This window comes from Rhagoletis pomonella, unplaced genomic scaffold, assembly GCF_013731165.1.
Source record: "Rhagoletis pomonella isolate Grant_MI unplaced genomic scaffold, Rhpom_1.0 Rhpom_scaffold_00012, whole genome shotgun sequence".
Lineage (NCBI taxonomy): Eukaryota > Metazoa > Arthropoda > Insecta > Diptera > Tephritidae > Rhagoletis > Rhagoletis pomonella.
This window is the reverse complement of record NW_023458566.1, coordinates 23,006,460-23,028,969: the sequence shown is the minus strand read 5'-3', so window position 1 is coordinate 23,028,969 and position 22,510 is coordinate 23,006,460. Positions and strand designations below refer to the sequence as shown.

At 33.7% G+C, this 22,510-nt stretch overlaps 1 protein-coding gene across 1 annotated transcript in view; it reads right to left on the bottom strand.

The window, feature by feature from the left end:
- The window catches only part of LOC118748131, a 43,619-nt gene extending 32,738 nt beyond the window's left edge, over positions 1–10,881 (bottom strand). The window contains exon 1 of the mRNA XM_036482454.1: positions 10,511–10,881. The gene's annotated coding sequence lies outside the window, so the exon portion shown is untranslated. The remainder of the gene's footprint in view (positions 1–10,510) is intronic.
- Positions 10,882–22,510: the final 11,629 nt, after the last annotated feature.

The following is a 22,510-nucleotide window of genomic DNA, read 5'->3' as shown; positions in this document are numbered from 1 at the left end:
TTGCCTATTTTTCATGTTTTGCATGGTGGGTCAGTACTTTTCAGTACATTTTTATTCAAAGCAAAATTATGAATGTATGTAACAGATAATACTTTAAAACGCCGAAGAACTTGTTTTTGACAATATTTTGGTATATAGTAAATAAAATATTGCCTGACTGCTACTCATAACGAGTGACCGTTACAACCTCACCACCTCTAGAATTTGAAAATAACAACGATAAGCCACTTGCCATTTAAATTTAAGGTATTGACAAAATCACTTTGAATTCTTCTTTTAAAGCTACGGTATAAAGCCATGGAACACATTTAATTTTATTCGCATTTTTCGTTTGTTATTACAAATTTGGTTCAGATCAAGTGCCTTGATATGTTATATGTTTCTTACCGCCAAATGTATGTAGTTGATTTAGTCTGGCGGGCAGTGCGAACTGTCAAAACTACTTTGCCAAATGTGCGCGAATGTTAATTGAATCAGAAAGATCAGCCACTCGATACGCCACAATTAAGAGAAGCCATTCGAGGAGGCCGCTTGGGTCCCGCTTTAGTAATGGACGGCGGGAGAGGTGGCGCCAAACTGCCCACAATATTTCAGCCTCTTGTTTTGTTTGTGTTAAGGAAATTTAATGTTTTTATTATTTACATCTGTTCAAATGCGTACTGTATTTATATATGTATGTATGTATGAATGTATTTATGGGTGTTCTTCGTCTGCAAGAGTTGATCGAGACGCATGGAACTATTAATTAACGCTGTCTTTTTAATTCACGCATTCAAACCTATTTAAATATTATTAAGTATTTTCATGCAATGTACGATTTTTTCATTGATTATATCTCACTTCACTTTTTAGAAACGATAAGTAAGACGTAATTGACAATCAGCTCGACACTTTTCTCATGGACTTCCGATGGTATATATATTTTGTTGTAATGACTTCTTATTGAATTCTTTTCGCCTTAAAATAACATTTGCAAATTTAATATCTATTTAAAGGACCTCACGCCGTCGACGCTCGCGCTTGCAAGTACTTACATTCTCAAGCAATAACCGCCTAAGTCGATATGCTATCTTAGTCCTCAACTACTATTCCATGCGTATGTGAAGTCCACATCTCGTCAGCTAGGCTATTTAAAAAGTTATAGGCGAAAATATTTTGGTCTCCCCATAAGGCTAACATTACAATCCAAATGTTTAAAACGTTTTTTTCTCGAATTAAGGTTTATCGACTTAAGCGGTTATTGTTTATGAGCACATGTCTATATTTACATTTGTGATATGCATACATTTGTGATATAAATATGATCAGTGTTTTTAGGTATTTATTACGTCAAAGTGTGTAAATACTCGCGTACGGTTTAAAAATACATATATATGTAAGTAAGAAAGTTACTTAATCCACAAATTATTGATTTAAAAGAGATACTGATAAAATATTCATTTCATAAATCATTTGTCTGCTTTTTTTATTGGACATGATGAATATGGGAAAGGCTAACAAATAATTTTATGGATTACCTTCTTATCGAAGTCCATATGAGCGATTATTCAGTGTTTGATTATTCATCGATATCAATTAAGTACATATGTACATACATTCATATCAGCCTTAAATAAGTTTTAAGGAAATATATTCATATGCATGTATGTATGTTTGTAAAATGCAGCGAAATATTTGTACATTAGGGTGACCATTGAAATCAAATGAACGATTTTTTGCCAGTCTCACTCCCTCAATCGGTAATACCTTGGTCACAAATACCACATATAAATTTTGGTCCCGATTGGAGACGGTTAGGGCGTGTCGCAAAGAAGTCAAAGGCCAGATGCCTCTATGGAATTAAAAAAATTAAAAACAAAATTTTTCATTTAATGCCAGGGTGTCCAGATTGTTTAAAAAGAAAAGAGCTATTTCTGAAAAAATCGCCAAAAATCCTCAAAGTTTTTTTTTATAAAATTCATCAAATAGGCTTAAAATTTCTTTTATTTAAAAAATGAGATCTTTTTATAACATAGTTTTTAAAACCAAAAACGATTATAATGCCATCAGAGTAATAATAAATAACACAAATCAATTATATGATAGTGATGTATTTACAAACAATTTTCTTTAAAAATATTCCTACTCTTTAAAAATATTTGTATTAATACATTTTCCAATAGGACTGCGCAATTAATAAATTTATTAAAACTCATATTAATTGATTAATCTCACAATCCGCTTTTAAGCGCTTGGCTCTACGCGCAAATTTTCCAAAAAAAAAATCGCTAAATTGGCGGTAAATCGCGAAATCTGGACACTCTGTTTAATACACAAAATCGAGACTACTAAAGTCAAGGATATCACGTATAAGTTTTGGTCCCGATTGGAGTCGGTTAAGACGTCTTCATAGGGTAATCTGAACTTTGACCGCTGTGCGACACGCCTTAACCGATTTCAATCAGGACCAAAATTTATATGTGATATCTTCGACTATAGTAGCATCGACGTAGGGTTTAAGTATGCGCTAATTTCAAAGTTCAATCTTCAGAGGGAAGCCATGTCGGCCGAGAATACCCAGAAGAACGAAATATTTTGCGAAAGTAGGTTTTTATCAGCGCACCAAAGAAATCAAGAGGATGGACGGAAGGGGGCGAATTAGCAAAAAGCGGCCTTGTTCTGACGCTTGCAACATTTACTTCCAATGGACTAATGATTACGGTGTGTTCACTTCATTGTATGTACATATGTATATAAAATATGTTTGCTTGCGACATAATTGAAATTTACGACACCTGAGCCGTTAACCAGTTGCCAACGCATTCAGTTCATGTGACACTAGTTAATGAAAGCGAACAAACCCGACGACACACATTCACATACATACTGACTCCGCGCGGTCCTGTTTATTTGCCTGTCAATCTGTCTGACTGACAATCGTAACAAGAAAATATCTCTTTGTATACCTTTTATGTGTGTGGATGTGTAATTGTGTGGTACGCCAGGTGAAGATTTATTGAATGTTTGTATGTACCCAATAAACATCTTTGTTGCATACATCTCAAATAACCGTTGATCGCGTTCTCAAACTAAAAGGCACATAAGTATTTAATACGAAATTTTCCTTTATTCTCAAATTGAAAATGGTGAATTCTCAACTTTTTCTCAAACGTGAGTGGAGCGGAACGAAATTTTAAATTCACTTACTCTCAGTGAAATATCTGTATAGTGTTGCCAATGATACATCTGAGAAGAAACACAGTTTAGGAAGGGAATTTTTATTTATGCGGTTTAACAGTTTATTTAATAGCTTGTGTATTCAGTTAGTTTAACAAAGAAAAATACGGTTGATTTCTTTTGAAATTAGACAAATTGCGAATAACAGCGACCGCGTGGTCGAACAGTCGTTTTGCGACTGATGTAGCAGTCTACCGATGGACCTCGTCGACATCTGTGCCATGTTGACACAGCTGGAATGGAACGGAATGCTAACAAATTTTTTCGCAAATGTTTCTCAAACCGTTCTTAAATTGATAAACAATGTTTGAGAAAATGTTTAGTTTCAAATGATAAACAATGCTAAAAATCAAATTGAGAAATACGATTTTTTCAAACGTTTGAAAATTTGTGGTCCTGTGTTTGTTGGGATAGTATATTAAATACATGTATGTACATACATATCTGCGTATTTATGATGTATGCATGTTAAGTATATGTACAGTATTCCCCGCTTGATTGCACTTCAAAAATTACACAATTTTTCGTTCAATTAACCGGGGAATCAATTAACCGATACTCGATACAGAAATCCCTCTTAATGGGCAACCGAATCAATTAAAAGAAAATAAATATGTATGTGTATTTTACGTACAGTGGTCGTCCAATTTAACGAATCTTATGCTGTATGCCGCTTTCTTACAGATTTTCGTCACCAACAAAAGTATGTTTTCAATTTCCTAGCAGAGATGCCAACTACTGCATCAAAAATGCTACGAAATATGTATGTGTGGTAATGCCAGATTATTTTTTAGCGACAATTTTGTGAGCAATTAACTGGGGAAAATTAAACGATAACACATATCTTTAGCCAATTATGCGAGGAAATCAATTAACCGGGTTCAATTATGCGGGTAAATTTACTTGTATTTTCAGAAAAGCGGGGAAATCAATTAGCCGGGGTTCAATTAAGCGGCGAATACTGTACATACTACAACCTAACGCGGTATCGCTTGCAAGGCCAGTTAATATGCAAATGCTTGCACAAAACCCCATATCTGTTGGCTGGTTAAACGTCTGCAGCTGACGACGGTGAATGCGAACGTGAATCTGAAAGTGAACGCACAGCATCAGCAAGAAGTTTGTCTCGTTCCTGTTATTTATGCCTTAATCGCGTCTTAAGCGTGGGAGTTGGGGGTGTGAACGCACTTATTTTCATAGACACATACATACACACACACACACATAATTATGTATGTACACATACATATGTATTTACATGGCTAGGCATGTCGTAAAAATGTCTGCAAATATGAATTTATATAAAACCTGAAACTACATACATACATAGGTGTCTTTTTAATTAAAAGTTTGCTGAAATATGTACCTACGTAAGTATGTAATCAACCGTTACTTTTGCTTATTGCAATTAAATGAATCTCATTTAAATTTAATAGCAGACGTCTGAGAGTTAGCACGCAGATATGGTAAATGAGCCATTACTTAAATGGTACCTACTACAATCTAAGTACTCTGCTCACAATTTAAAAGCTGTAGGGAAGAGATTCCAGAATTTGGTACGAAATTGACAGTAGCTGTGAGTTTTACCACCACTTTTATGCTCACGGGTGGTCGTCCCGTGTTGGTGTGAAACTCCTGGCAAAGCAATTTTACTTCAAAGGCAAAGAATGTGTTGAAACACGAAGATCACAAAAAGTTGGCGGCTCATTAAAATTCCGTAAATACATAAATAACACAGAGAAATCTAGGCATATGTATATGCATACATACATACACTGGAAAATCTGCCTAAACGTTGGCATTAGCGTTTCATCGAACTTATATATGTACATAACTAGCGATTCATTACAAGCTATAAAATCCAGAATAAGAAAAAGCAAAGGTTTCCATGCAAGGATTTCGATCTTTAAGGGCATTTGTTTCTTTGTGAGCTAATATTTTTTTTTTTGTTAGTCAATCAGAAATGGGCCCCGTCAACACTTGTTTTATGTTGACAGGCGTCATTTAACCCGACTACTTTAAAAATTATGTTAGTAACAAAAAACTTGTAATTTTTAATTATAAACTCTATATTTATCTTAAAAAATGTAAATGTCTTAGTTTAGCAACAAAACAAAACTTAATATACAAATGACCTCAATCACATTTTTTTAAGGAGTTGTACTATCTAAGTCCGGGCGGAGCCGAACATTAAATACCCGGCGCAAGTATTAAATATATATGTTTTTCACCTTTCCGAAAGCTACAGCTACATGGTAAGCCGGGGTGTATCAATTTTGAGTAAATTAGCGTCCTCAAATTTCAAAATATTGAAGTTTCAAGCATTTCGGAAATTTACCGTTATATGAAAATCGGCCATAATTGTAGTCCGATTTCAATAATTTTAAATGTTTTGCTTCTATGTGGCAGGCACAATAACCTTGCCGAGTTTGGTACAAATTGGTAGAACGGTTACCGAGATACATACATATATGGTTATCATAAGTGGGTGGTGCCACGCCTATTTTCCAAAATTTTGTCATAAACGTATTTCTTGGTAAAGCATTGTTGCAAGCATCAATTTTGAATAAATTAGCTTTAATATTTACTGATTTATCGAAGATTTCGTGTTTCTCCAAGTTACCGTTATATGGGATGTGAGCGTGGTTATTGCCCGATTTTAAAACTTTTCGACGATTTGTTATGCCGTACTAATGCCACCGACTGTGCCGAGTTTGGAAGAAATTGGTGCAGCGGTTACCAAGATATACACGTGCAACCATAAGTGGGCGTGGCTACGCCCATTTTCCAAAAATTTATAATATTCTTATTTTTCGTCTAAAAGTTATTGTAAATATCAATTTTGAGTGAACAATCTTCAGTAGTGTTACTAAAATATGGCTGTTTTCGTATTTCTGAAAATTACCGTTATATGGGAGGTAGGCGTGGTTATTGTCCTGTTTTTGAAGTCGGTTAAAAAGCAGCCAAATCGGACCATAAATAAGTATTTTTTTCGCGGTAGACCTTTCGCTGGAAACGCCCATATGCATATTTATGCAATCAAGTGTTCCTAAACACATACATTCATATGTATGTATGTACATATGTATGTATGTATAAAAAGGCGTGGTGCTATCATTCCGCACTCACTCTTGCAGTGTTTATTTTCCTTCGTCGCTGCAATTGCCATGGAAAGTAAATATTTTCGTGCTGCTTCCCATGTTACCCCCTGTTGTGATTTGGAGTGAATGACTCAAATATTAGGTCTGTTCTCCAGTAAAAATTATCCAATAACTTGCCAGTAACTTAATATCCGATAATTCGCTCTCAAAGCGACAAATTTCCAAAAAGTACGTGAACGCAAAACTAATGAAAATTTGCAAAATTTATAAGCAGCTGATTAATTTGTTATTTTCCGAAGCAATTTCGTAACGAAAAGAGTATACCTTATCTTATTATTTCATATAACTTATATTATATTAAATTAATTATTATTAATTAATTATTATTAAAATTTATTGCCAGTTAGAATTTTTCCAGTAAAAATTTCCATCTTCCCCTCCAAGCGAACTGTCACTTTGCTGTACTCTGCAAGTTTTTTTTGGATACATGAACACCAGGTTGTGATAATTTGTAACAATTGTTACAAATTATTTGCTTAAGGAACTGGCATATTGGTTCAGCAACAAAATGAAGCGATTTGAAAGCGTTTAACAAAACAATTGATTTTTGATTACTAAATAATTTGTATTTCAAAAAAAGATTTCACTTCCTCACCGGCTAGATAATTCGTTGCATCTACGTATGTACATACATATGTACATACATATGTAGATTAGGGTGGTCCAAACATGCATGTGAAAAGTAAAGTCGGAACTTTTACGCTCTCACCCCCTAGGACTGTTCTATACCGAAAAAAGTATATCTTCATATTTTTATCTTGAAATCAAAAAATATTTAGAGATCGCTCCAAGCGCCCAAAGTTTCCATGTATTTTATATGGGGAAAAAACAACTTTTCGTGGAAATGGTATAGAATAGTTAAAAATTCATATTGTTCTACCAGAAAACTCTGTTTATCTGCAGGAGATTCCCAATAATAATACCCAATTGTTTATATAACCATTTTTTTATCGCAACTATAATTTATAGGTCCGCCAAAAACCCACAAAAACCCCGAAAAATGCAATGAGGCGACCAATAAAATACCGTTAGTATTAAAAAATGGTTAAATAAACAATTGGGTCTTATTACTGAAAGTCTCCTGAAGAGAACCAGAGTTTTCCGATCGAAAATTTTGATTTTCAAGAATTCTATACCATTTCTACGAAACATTTTATTTTTCGCATATAAAAATACATGGAAAACTTTGTGCGCTTTGAGCGCCCTCTAAATATTTTTTGATTTCTAAATAAATAATAGAGATATACTTTTTTCGATATAGAAAAATCCTAGGGGTGAGAGCATTACAATTACGACTTTACTGTTTTTGGGCCACCCTAATGCACATACTACATACATACATACATATATAATGGGAAATCGAGGATTCTATGGCATTTTTCTGAAATTCAAAGTTTGCCTCTTTGTTTGGTTTAAGTTTTTATTGTGATTTGTTTGTAGATGCCGCGGGAAATTCGTGTTGATAGTGTTAAGAAATACATAAAACTGATATGTAGCTTAAATCATGGAATTACATATGTATGTATGTACATATACCTACATACATGCAGGCAGAAAACTTGCACATTTAGGCCAGTAGTGGGTATTATTATAAAAATACTGTAGTACATACATATGTGTGAGGACACTTAATACAGTGACCGCAAATAACGAGTATCCTTTGAAATTTCAACTCAAAAAATCACGCGGAAAGAGAAATGCTACGTGCATAAGGAGTAAACCAATATATTTCTTATTACTCGGAGTACCTTCAGCGGCACTGATTTTTATTTTTTAATTTTTACTTATAAAAATCAAGTTTAATCATTATATTTTGAGTTTTATATTTTACTCAGAAAATAATCGTTATGTTTTGAGTTTTATTTTTTGCTCGGAAAATAATGGTTACAAAACGTAAAAAATAAAACTTAATTTTTGCGTATGCGTATGCGCATGCGTGAATAGACAGGGGGCGGCTGCATTGAACCTTTAACGCCACCGTGGAGTGGGTAATGGGGCAGAAACAAAGAGAACCACATTTCTAAAGAAAAAGTGAAAAAAGCGCATACGCATACGCAAAAATTAAGTTTTATTTTCTGAGCAAAAAATAAAACTTAAAACGTAACCATTATTTTCCGAGCAAAAAATAAAACTTGAAACGTAACCATTATTTTCCATTAACCATTATTTTTATTTTTATAATAAAACTTATAACCGTTACGGTCCCTGCCCCAATTCTTCTAATGATTATGTTTTGCTACTTGGATATTCATTCAGATAATACGGGATAACAAAATCAAGATAATTGCTGGAACTTTTTAAGTTACCGAGTGCAGGTTGTAGACCCAATCGAAGGACTTGCGAAACTGTGTTAAAAAGCTTTCTAACACCTCAACTTTTCGGATGACTACTCTGACCGAAAAATTGTGGGCTAGGCAAGAAGAAATTTTGAGTTTAGAAAACAGCAAAGAACAGCCTATTTATTCGAAGTTTAACTAAACCTAAACCTAACCTAAAGTTTTACGCCGCCTCCGGACGGCAGATGGTTTTATGAAAAGCTTTTTCAAGGCAGAAATACACTCGGACCAGGAATCGAAACCTAGACCTACCGAGTGGTAGTACGCATCTCTAACCACTCGACCACGGCGGCCGCCAAGTTTAACTAGGTAAAATTTATTAAAATTGATGAAAAACTGGTGAAATTACGACATTATTACACGAACGTAAAATAAAGTTCTTTATAATTTTACGAGCACTTAAAACCAGCAAACTCTATTCAGTCAAGAGCAATTATTTTAGACATTTCTTCACCAAATTAAATATTCGTTTTTTGTTCGAAATTGGGACACCAGGAGCAGTGTAAGATCTATTACATATTTTTCTCATTAGGTGACAATTCCCAGTGGGTAAATGGTTTAAAGTATGGAGATCAATTATACTCGGCTCCCAAGTTAGGCGAAAACTATATCGTCGATGTTTTTGCAGAACCGCCCATCGCCCAATTGCAAAACCGCCTATCTTACGGCACTCAAATTTTACAGGACAGCGAAAAAACGGTTTATTCTTTGAAGGCATTGAATTGATAGGCGGTATTTTCTCTGGCTATTATTTTACAAATCTGTTGTGTTAATAACGATTTTTATGCCTAAATCTCGATGCCTGGAGTTCAGGGTTACCAAATCTCATTTTTGCCACAACGGCGAATTAGGCAGTTTTGCATCTGGTCGATGGGCGGTTCTGCAAAAACATCGACGTTATTTTTTTAAGTTGATTATACATATAAAAGAAAAAACGAAATGCACTTCTTAATCTTTAGTTGATTTTTATTAAAATATGTAGGTAGAGAAAAGAGCAAAATTTTAGACATCGTCTCATCCGTATTTCTTCGTACGCTCTAGCTTATAAACTACATATATAAAAAATTTAAATCCTTCCTTGTTGGCCAAAATCATAATCATGATGATAATCTTCAAGCCATACATAATTATCTTCTGACTCAATATGATTGTTCTCCATTATGATTTTAAATTGAAAAAACTAATTTTGGAGCAAAAAACAAAACCAACTTCAATTCTTATATACAAATTTCAGAGTACCGTTATTTTCTTCATCATCCAATGATCGGATCAAAACCGAATTAGTATGGGACCACCTCTGAGCCGGTTAGAAGTCAAAAATTCAGAGAACTCCTGATGCTATTTTCTGTGCGGAAGTATTTTAAGTGGTAGAATGGCATACATGGGCCAAGCTTTTGGGCATCTAAACTGTGTGGTCTATTCTAATGTGCCTAGTTCGCAGACAAGACTTTGGTAGAGCAATAAACACCCAATGCATATCAGCGACCCATTCATAAATAAGAACCCTGGAACGTCTTTTATTAGCAGAAATTCTGTTCCTTTTTTCCGATGCACCCCGTGTTTTTGTATTTTTGCTTATTTTTGTGTATATAAATTCAACCATAGCAAAATAATATCACGAGATTTGTGTACAAGTGAGCTTACAAACGTGTCTTTGCTATTTATTCGTTTGCCCACGACCAGACTTTTTATGTTAAGTTTATGGCTATTAGTAGAATATGTATGTATGTACTTAAATCTACACAGTTCTCACACTCGCGATTTTTTTTTCACAACAATTATCATAAATTGATTTACCGCAAATCACAAAATTTGTAAAAAATTTCGAGCCCTCTTCAAGATCAGGACTCTAACAAAAGAAACATCAGCTATTGTACACCGCCACCCGATTGAAATTTTCGCGTGCGCTTGTTCAACTTTGCTGTTCTTTACGGTTCCGGCGTTGCAGCTTTAGCGTCCGTTTGGTCGATCTGCCGCGATTCAACTGATCTCGACCGCAAACTCAATAGCCCCCAATGCCTGGACGGACGTGCGAGCGTTCAATGCCTTCTGCGTCAATGCAAGTTCGATGTAGCGCGTTCGCTTCCGCTTGCGTCGTCAACTTAACCAGCTGGTGAGAAGCTGAGAAGATCGTGCGAGTCATCATCGTAGCGTCGGACTCTATAAACAAGCTGGTTGGTTGCCCATAGCAAACTTGCTACGTATTCTCTACATCGACCCGCCGCCAGCTGCTTACTGGCGTTAAGTAGTGCGCTTTACTGAGTGGATGGAGTTCGCTTTCTTTGTTCGATGCACTCACTCATCGTCAGAGTTCAGGTAAGTATGTATCATCAAAGTATGTATTTGTTTATATTTCTCTCTGGCCAATGTGCTCTACGACCTCGTTGCACTGACAGTGGTCTTAAGAGCCAATCTTGTTATGCTTTGAAAAGAGAATATGCCTTTGTTTGCAGTATACTTTTCGCAGCCTCCCCCACCAACTTCTCCTAAGTTTCTGCTGTAGCAACGCTTCATGCTTCTTGGCATCACAGCGAGTGGTTGTTCTAGTCGCCAATGTTGCTGGCTTATCTTGTTATTGGAGCTACTAGGTATGTATTTATGCACTTTTCTCATTTTGCTTCTTACTCTTTTGCAAAGCGCACAAATCGTTTAGTGCGAGTGCATATTTGATGCTTCCTTTTCAGGAGCCACCTCTACGATCTGCTGTCGTCTTCTTCGTTGGAGCATTCAGCTGGTAACTTAAATATTTACTTTGTAGTTTGGTTGGTTGTCGTGGTCAAATAAAGGTAAGGTACCAAACCTGGGGCACCCTGCAAAAACTGCTACCAGATGCAAAGACGATAAGAGAGTAGCGCATAGGCATACATATGTACATTAGACTGCATAACTCCGCATACAAAAAAAAAAATCGGTACTGTTTTTCCATTGGAATTATAAAATCTATTATATTTTAGGACGTCCACCAAAATATTTCGGAAAAATATTAAGATTTAAGCGAGCTGGACTGATTTGAAAATACCTTCAAAAATTGAGTTTTTTATGAATAAAAATAGTTTCTTTAAGATGTTTTTTGAAAAAATCCCCTCAAATGACAAAACGGTTTAAGCTTAAAAAATTTACATAAAAATAAAAACGTTCCTAAATTGTGATAAAAGTTATGAAAAGAAAATATAGTTAAAAAATTTATTCGAAAGAAATATATTCTCAAACAAAAGATAAGAAATAACTTGAAAACTGAAATAAACTCAAATTCCCATGAATATTGTCAAAATTCATAAATTGAATGGATAAATTGCAAATATTTATTGTAAAACTATTAAAATCAGGTATTGGGATTCTACTGTAAAAGGTTAGAGTAATCGATTAACTACATGAGACCTTTTTTGTAGAGCGTTTAATTTCCTATAGAAATAATTGAAACTCCTTTGACAATAATTATTTTTTAGCAAGTGACAAAATTCAAAACAAAAAGTTATTTTCCTTAAAATACTTTAATCTTTGACCTTGAGTATCTTTTAAATGGTTAGATTAATGGAAAGAGTATAGGAGACCATTTTTGTAGAGCATTCAATTTCCTATAAATATTGACGATGCAACTGGTTTAACGATATATTGGTGATAAGATATGACCATTTTTATATGAGACTAAATTGACTGATGGAAAACTATGATGAGCATAATCTTCCTGTTAATATTAAGAGCTCATATTTGGTAAGTACTTTCTATAGGTACCTAGGAACTAGTTTTCGTGTGTCGGATCCAAAAAAAAAATACTTGATTTTTTTTTACCCACCCTAATATGCACATGTGTACATACATATGACCCTTATTCCATAAAAGAATGTCTACTTTGGCGAAGTAAAAATTAACTTTTCGAGTTAGCTGGTATGGCTAAAAAATCGCATTGATTTTGAGAATTTTTTGTTTGAGACTACTTTTTCGGTCTTTTTTATATAACAAGTGCAATTTATTGAAACTGGCGTTGATTTTTTCATAGAAATTCATGCTTATATGGAAAAAAGTGCAAAAATCCTTCACCAAAAAAAAAAAAATCTCAAAAATCAACGCTTTCTTAACCCTTTCAGTGCAAAAATTCAACCACGGATTCTAAAAATTTTTAAATATGCATACTGGCTGATTTTGGATCGTTCATTTCAAAAATCACTTCCACAAATTTGTGGAAGCTTTTGAGCTTTGCCGTCATTCAGGGTTCTTTATAATGGTCAGTGATATCCTAGGTGTTTAAAAGAGAAAGTGATCTCAACTATTTTTATTTTCTGCTTTCGTGAAATATACTTGAAGAATATGAATAATACCTAATACCTTTTCCGAATCTTAATTCCACGGAAAATTGGTAAATATTTTTCAATAGATTATTGCTCACTATCGACTTTTCTGCCACTTCTTACTTTTGTGAAAAACAAGGTCAACTGCAACTGCAGCTTGCACTTTGATTTGATATATATGTAGCTAAATTTTTTGTCTGTTACAGATCGCCCTAACTAAGTCGTATGACTGAGCAATTATATACATACATATATGTATGTAGATGATATATTTAAAGGTTGTATTAAAATTTATGATTGTGTCTAAAGTAAAGCACTTTGTTATCAGTTTTAAGTTGGTTAACAACCAAGAAACATACATACGTCAAAAATCGATAATAGAAATGCTTCACCTTAGACATAGCTTCATTTTTAATCCAACTTTTAAATATAAAGTGAGCGTTAAAGTTAAAGGTTACTTCAGAAAACGGCCTTTAGTGTGCTAAACGCGGAGCGGGACTCGAAAACAAAGTATAAATCCGAGCAACGATAATAAATTAACAGATTCCTAAAAACATTTATTTGTCGTCTAATTCCTTGTTATACGTACAACTCGAACGTAAACTTACTACTAGTAAATTACTGCACTTTCCACTGCGATAGTCACATAAGCATAGCAGGGCATGGCATGGCATCGGCACGTTATCAACACTTATCTCTACGCTCTTGCGTCTCTATTCCTCCCGCACAATAGATTGCAACAAGTGGGTACTGTCGGTAACGGGAATATTATGTATAATAGAAAAGTGCTGATCGCATGTGTCAGCATGTTGCATACAACAATTACTGCACCATAGCGATCGGTGGTGGCAACAAAAAAAAAGTGGTCAGACAACATCGTAGAGGCAAGCAGTGTGTTATCTGAAGCAGCAATTAGGCTGGGGTGATGATAGTCGATCGGCTTCCATTGGCCGATAATTGTAATACATACATATGTATTACATGTATTTAGGATTACGTTTAATAGAGCTATTATTATGAAATACATATATTCGTTACAACATATCAATTTAGAATTTCCGAAGGCATTTGAGCATAGATACTTATAATTATATTTAGTACTGCGGCTGCTATAATCGAGTACATACATTATTATTTTATGGTGGTAAAAACAAAGAATCAAAAACAGCATTATATGTACAATCCAAATAATAAACCACCAACAAAACTTTTTTATTATTGTAAGCCGTTTTGTTTTCTTTTGCGAACGGTATTTCTTTGATATATTATGCAAACTCCATATAAAAATATTTTTCCCCGCTCAGGTTATTCGATAATCAACATGGAAAAGTTTAAGCAAAAAACCAACGGAAAAAGTTGTAACTATTTGTGAAGGACAACCGTAACTTTTATTATTTTATTCTATTTTTGCCTGAAAATTTTTATCAGAATAAGCATGGCTTTCTATTATAATTACAGTGACCATCCGTCCTGTATTGTACGGGACAGTCCTCTTTTTTGACCAATTGTCCTGGTAATTTATTTATTCTACACGGGGCGCCAAATGTTCTGTATTTTTTTTTTTAATGTCCTGTATTAGTCCCGTATTCGGTGTTCAGTATTTTCACGCCTTGCCAGCTCATCAAAATGGCGTGCCTATGAAACAGTTTTAAGTGATGTTCGTATATGATCGTAATTTTCTCCATAAACAGTTATTATTTTCTAATCTGAATGTCTGTGCTTCGAATTGAGGAACACATACAGTGACCAAAATATAAATTAGGACTCAACATCTTAGCCAAGTTTGGCTAGTTTGCTTTTGTTTACTTAACGTTTATTATTTTTTTATGAAAGTAAATCGCTTTTCCCAACAAGAACCATATAAATCCAAACTTCCGACTTTTTGCAAAAACTATCAAAATTAATTATGCAAAGTTTCATCAAAATCAGAGTCTTTAGAAGAAATTCGATTTGGTACCGAGCACTGCTAACCACTGATTGCGCTTGCATTTTATTAACCTAAAATTTAACGAATTTTTTTGTAACAAATTTCGCGGGGTAAAAATCTCGAGAACAATATTCTACAAATGTGTAATGTTACTACTATAAGGATGCTGTTTTTGGGTGAACACATCTAGGATCATTGAAGAAGCTTTTAAGATCTCTAAGCTTTTGTGGAAAAAATTTGCAAAATTGTTTTTGTCCCATATTCGGCTTCCATAAATATGGTCACCGTAATTATAGTGTTGTCCTCGGAATTTTTCAGAATGTATTTTTTTTTTTTTAATTTTACCGTAATATTAAGATTAGTTCTTTGGCTTGCCTAAGTGCATTGCAGTTAAGAAGCGCAAGAAGCTATTGATCGAATTACATAATAAATATGTAACTAAATAAAAGCAATTATTTTGTGTTTTGAAGTGAATTTATCATTGCAGCATGGTAAGTACGGCTAAATATTTCCCGAATATCACTTAGTATTTTATGCAAAAACCACTAAAAATTAAATAATTACCATGAGTTATTATTCAATATACAAATTCTAAAAATCAACACTTTTCTATACAAATTTGAAATTTGTTCCACAACATCGAAATCGATAGTTAAACTTTTTCCAGTGGTTATCTACACACTGTGAATTTGGCCCTTAGAAAAAAAATAAAAAATAAAAAAAAATTTGAAATATTTCCAGAATGTCACTTTTAGGTGAAAAAGCATTTTTTTTATTTAAATACCTTGTTTCTGCAAACGTGTTCAAATGGCATATATGGGAAATTGTTGCCGTAGAAAGATTAAACAAAAAGTTTGCCTCCCAAGCAAAACCTCACGTTAACGTCGTTAAGAAGGTTGAAAAGACTTCCACATTAGCTTATCTGATAAATGAGTTTCAAGGTGATATGCGAATGTTTAAAAGGCATGCATTTAATTTAAAAAATCAGTGCAATGCTTATTGGTTAGTATACTTTTTTCTTACAGTTTCTAAACTTATTTATTATACATTTATAAAAAGTGACATTGTGGAAAGTATTTTACAAAAATGCAAAAATACTTTTTGAAGAGCCTGAAAGCAGTTTTGCATTCTGCACAAATTTTCACGTTCAGTCTTAAAAAAATTTTAAAAAAATATGTACCTGCAATGTATATGTACACTTTGTTTGGAAATGACCCAAATACACATATGCATCTTCTTAGAGTTCGTAATTTGATGAAAAATCATCCATTAACTGTCAATTGTGAGTATATATGTATGTATGTATGTATGTATGTATGCATTTTAGCGATGTCGTGGCCCTGAAGCTACCAACATTTATTCCTAGATTGTTGCAACCACCGCTATTTGAGGACAGAATCGCATAAATTATCAGATATTCACCTACCACTTCCATCAACCGTTACAGCTGTAGCTCGTAAACTTGCTTTTGTTGAATGCAAAAAAAAACAAAATACAAAAGAATAGGTACATTAAAGGAGCAGTAAGTATGTCGCATAGCTACCCTGCAGGGAGTGACATTAGCTTATAACTACCTAGCGAACAGTGGTGCTAACCATTATCTGTATATTTTGGTCGAAAATAGCTACATAACTACTTTTGTGGGAAATGGCAACTGACTTGACACAAAACTATCAATAAAAAATGTTGTTATTTTTTTATTTTCTGCATATTTTTACATGTTCCATGTGTAGGTGTTCCATCAGACATAACATCAAAATTATAATATCAAATTTCGAACTTCATTTTATTTGTCCTTAATTCGAAAAAAGTATTTGTGAAGTGCAGAAAAAATAATGTATTCAAAGTAATTTTTGTATGAAGATTTTTAAATAGAAACTTGTAAAGAGAACAAACTTCCGATTACCTCTGATGTAAATCAAATTTGGGGCCACCTAAAAAAAGAACAAGTAAACAAATAAGTAAATATGTAATGTTAAATAAAGTGAACAAGAAAATGTAAAATATTAAAAAAAAACTTTTTTATTGATATTAGGTTTGTTCCACAAGTAAGCTTTGGAGTTTATTTGATATACGCTGACAGTTTGAACTTTGCTCGAGTTTTTTTACAAGTAGATTGTGGAACAAACCTATTATCTCCAAAAGTAGTTAGCTACAGGTTTGTCATAATGCAGAGGAAATCAGTTCTTACTTTCTTGCGGTCATCGCCCTTTCAAAAGTACATAGTAAGTTACGGACGAAGGAAATAAGTAATAAAAAGTGACTACTAGTTGACTGATGCGTAGCTAAAATAGCCCCGTTCCAGCAGGGTATAGTTGCATGTTTACCTCTTCTTGAAGCGCGCAGCTTTCTTTGACCAAATGCGACAACCAAAATGGCAACAGTGCAACATTTACTTAAAAGCGATTGAGTTACAGAAGCAGTTGCATTAAAGTCAGTGCAAGCCTGCTGCATACATACTCGTACATATACAGTACATACAAGATTTCCGTTCATTAGAACAAAGAATAAGAAGAATAAGTGGCCTTCTTTGAAATCCCTCGAAAAATCTTCACAGTAAAAGAATACCCGATGTCTCAGTGAACAATTAGCGAAGTGTAATGTCCCAAAGGTGATGGGAAGTAACTGGCTGATTGTTCTACATACATACATACATATCGTCGTTTAAAGTACAAAACCACGTACCTCGTATGTGAGGTTGCCAAGATTTTGTTTGTAAGTGAGAGAAAAGCTAGTCCTATTTTAAAATCGTTCTTTCTTTTATTCCTAATTAACTCTTCTTCTAGTATAAATGGATAAGGGCTTGATGCCAGAAGCTCCCGGTGAGCAAATATCTTTTTTGGAACAAATGTCAGTTACGAGGTTTTGCAGAACGACGACACCCCGGGTTTTGTACTTAAAACGACGATATGTATTTACTTACTTGAATATGTAAGTACTAGGGTGCTATCTATTCTGGTGAATGCCCACAATTCTTTGCTAAAATGTGTGTACAAACTTATGCATGTACTAAGTATGTACATACATATGTATGTATGTAAAAATTTATATTAAGGTGTTCCACAAATTTTTCGTTGAGAAAATCGTTGCGCTTAATATCTAAAGTTTTTCATTTGGGACTAAGTGAAGTACAAATAAGGTTAAACTATTAGATAAGAACATGGTCTGAGAATTTCGATTTTACAAATCTAAATTACCTTCCTTATCCATCTCACCCAAAATCCTTGCCCAAACCTCTTTCTTTTCTGTATTAAGGACCAGGTCATGTTGTCTTCCCGGGCGAATAGCTCTCTTTCTCCGGCACTTGAGAGATCACACAAGGCGCGCAGAAACAACAATCCCCGTCTTAGCTAGAGCTACCACAGCAACGAGCTCTCATATGACATCAAAGGCCCACAACAAAGGCTTACAAAAGGTGTCACCGCTTCTGTCAGCAGGGTATCTCTAGTACGGGAAGTCCAAAGGCTGCAGCGTTAACACCGAGAATAAGCTCACCACCCAACGAACAGCGTCTGTTCAGATTGCTGCGGATCAACAGAGGTTCTGCTTGATGACTTGTGGTAGGGCCGAGAGCCAAGTCACAAGTGCCGATCGTTGTATGGCCACCTCACTGATTATTGTAGAGGATCAGAACGACGTTCGTGAGGCGCAGGAGCACATTCATTTATATTGGATTTCGAAATCGAATCGTAAGCGTCAATAAGCCAATTAGTTAACTTAAAAAAGGCGAGAAATTGGCATCTTTAGAATAACCATATATGAAGGTATGTATGTATGTATGTAAATATGTATGCATCTTCTAAATAATTTTTGCTCTCATCAGGTGGCATTGGGCATCTTTTAACATACAAAATAAATTAATATTAACTTCAATTTGATTGAACCATGTACATATTCGAGTATGTATGTATGTATGTATTTATTTTCGAAATATAATTTCCAATGTTTATAATGAAGCGCGCCTACATTTGAAAGTTTAACTTCAACCGAACTGCAGCTGACCCGCAGACGCCAGTGACCCACTAACGCCTTCGCTTCATTCCAACGATACATATGTACATATACATATCTACATACATACATATCTACATACATATATCCACAAGTACCTATTTAAAAGTAATTAATTAAAATGGTAGTCATAACAGATGCAGCAACTGCTGCTGAAGTGGTTTTCGGTAAGACCATTGCTATCACTCGAGCGATGATCCAAATAAGAGTACACACATATGCATATGTATGTATGTGCATACATACGCATATGTACCCTGCAGGGAGTGGCGTTAGTTTATACCTAACTTTAGTCTGTTTACGCGAACACTAGCGCTAACTATTAACTGTATATTTTGTTCGAAAGAAGCTAACTACTTTTGTGGCGCGATGGCCGCAAAAAAGTCAGACCTGCATAACTCTGCTAACTAACTTGTAACTAACTACTTTTGGACATAAAATATCAACAAAAAACATTTTGTTAATTTTTTTATTTTTTTACATTTTTATTTATTTAATTTATATTCAACATTTCATATTTGTTTATTTCTTACCACTAGATGGTCCTATACTGGAGTTCCGTCACACATAACATCAAAATGATATAATATTAAATTTTGAGATTAATTTTATTTGTCCTGAATTCGAAAAAGTGTTTGTGAAATGCAGAAAAAACTGTATTCAAAGATTTTTTTGTATAAGGATTTTTAAATAAAAACTTGTAAAGAAACAAATTTACAACTCACTTTAAGTTGGTTTTGTTATAGCTAATTAAAAGTCAGGTATTTATCGAAATCCCACCTATAAGCTAACTATAAGTTGGTTATTTTTAACAATTGATAATTTTTCACTGCAGGGTATATACAACTATATGAGTGTGAACATGTGTGTGCCGTGTCCACAGTGTCCAATGCCGACGCCTACACCTACTTTGGCGCGGCGTGAAAATTATTAAAGACAACATAGCCGAACAGTGACTATGAGAACAATTAGTTTCGACAGAAATTAAGCCAGATCATGTAATAATAGTGTTTTTCAAAAGTCGAGACCATGAGATATTAATTTCGTGATTTTATTATGTAGAATTTTTCAAGTAGATGCATTGTTGTAAGAAAAAGAGATGTTTACTAAAAAAAAAAATTATATTTATAAATTTAATTTATTGATGCTCAAAAACATAACACCCCTTACGTACATATCGTCATTTAAAGTACAAAACCGCGTATCGTCATTCTGCAAAACCGCGCAACATTTTTGACATTTATGATATTTTTAATAAAAATTATAATTTAACCGTTATTCTTTGATTTCTGTTTTGTCGATAAAATTTAATCGTTTAAATATTTTGTGATTTTTACTTCTTCGATCAATTTTGGATCAATATTTGTATATATACATATGTATTGGTGATCGAGTACAGGCCCTGGGCCTGGTGAGCGTTTTACTAAATAGTTCTTCAAAAATAATTTTCCCTTGACTATTCGGACTAACAAGCTTTAGCAATTTAAAGTTTAAAAACTGACGTAGTTTAATACGAATTTAAAAGTAAAAAAAAAGAAGAAAACTGGTGAAACTTAGCCACTGTACATTGCTTACAAATTAGTGTTGTTGACAAACAGAGCTGCATCTTTGCCACCTAATATAATACGAAAGCAATTAAAATATTGATGAAAGTCGAAAAATGGAAATTGAAGTCCAACCTGTAGTTAAAGATCGCCGACAAGGGCGGATAAACGAGTATTTTAAAAACCAAACAGATCCATTTTTACTAGCTTTTATTTAATTAGCTTTGTATGTAGGTATGTACATATGTATGTATGTTGTATGTAAGTATGTTTGTTAGGGGCAAATCTTGCTATCCATTTTTGACCAACTTCCCGATTCTCTTAGTGTGTTCCCTTTATTTAGGTTTAGGTATGCTTAGCGTTCACAGAGGTTTAGTAGAAAAAAAAAACAAAAATTAAATCGTCACCAAAACAGTTTCTCATGTAAAACTTTAAGATTGCCGTTAATTCCTTCATGATCCAATAATCGGATCTAAACCAAATTAGTATGGGACCTCCGCTGAGGCACCAGAAAAATAAATATCGAAATCGGTTAATGTGGTCCAAAGTTATGCGGCAACATACATAAAAAAATATTCCTTTTTTAAAAGTCGGCTAAAAAGATAAAAATTAATCAGGTAAATTACTATATATTTTTAATAGCTTTATTTTAACATTTCTAACAAAATTTACATTAAAAAATCTCTGACTGGATTTGTATGGTATTTGCTATATAAGGAGCTAGAGTTTTATGGAAAAATAATAAACATTAAATAAACAAAAGAAAAATAGGAGGCCAAATTGATCAAATTGTTAATGACTTAATCAGCTGATGACAGGGCGTAACTCGCATCGCCGCATCCAAAATTCACTTTTTGATTGATTATGCTGCATTTCATCGAATTGTAAGTCACCACCAGGGTTGCCACTGACAAAAAAAAAATACTTACCATTTACTTGAAAAAATCTATCAAACCTGGAGAGTATCTAGCAATAACTTTTTTTTAGATGTTTTATAAAAATTTAATTTTTTACTAAGGATTTTTTTATTTAACTAATGAAATGATATTTGAGATCATACTAACGGCATCTTCTTGGTTTCCTTCAACCAAAAACGAAAATTATGAAACTAAAGGCAACAACGAAACTTCCTCATTTGAGAAAATCTACAACTGGAGTTATTAAAGACAAATACAGTGACTCAAAAACACTTTTTACTGTTTTAATATTCACGATGCTTTTCAAATAAAGTTCTTTTTACATTTTTTGTAAAAGAATATTGTTTGCGCTTGAACCAAAATCATAAAAATCAAGCATTAAAGCTATATACCACATTTAGAAGAATTTAACAAATTTGCGCCAAAGTATCGACATTTTTTTCTCTGAATTTTTTAGAACATTTTTGGGTATACAGTTTTATTGCCCATTGAGTAAGTCCCGCTCACTTGAAACCTTTTTTTTGGCGCCGGACTTTTGTGTTTTTTTCTTTTTTAATTGAACAATTGCCATTTATAATTGATTTTTTAAGTTTTTTTCCGAAAAATCCTAGTGTGTAATTGCATGCCTGTTCATTTGTTATTTTTTAGCAATTTTTCAATGGGCAATAAAACGCAATATGTTTGCCTTTTATCGATGAAGTTTGCATTAAAGTGTTCCAAAATTAATGCAATTAAGTAGACTATACTTTTAGAAAGAACTTTGCAATCAGCCTTATGATTTCCATTTTCCCCGTACCGGTTCACTTTCACTTTTGGTTCACATTTTCGGGTGAATTTTTATCCGGGCGAAACTCAGGATAAGACAGAATATAAAGATAATTACGAAAACTAAAGCCATAACGAAAAATTTGAAGTTCACACAAATTGCTTTAACAAAAATCTACCAACCCAAATTTTATAATAAATAAATATAATAAATTACCAAAGTGGCAGCCCTGGCCACCACACCGTTTTGTGCAATAAAAAATAGTTGCGTTCCTTATCGCCCATAAATAGTCAAGAAAAAGTCCGAAGTAATCAGATTTAGTCCAAAAAGCGTTCCTTAACTCGAA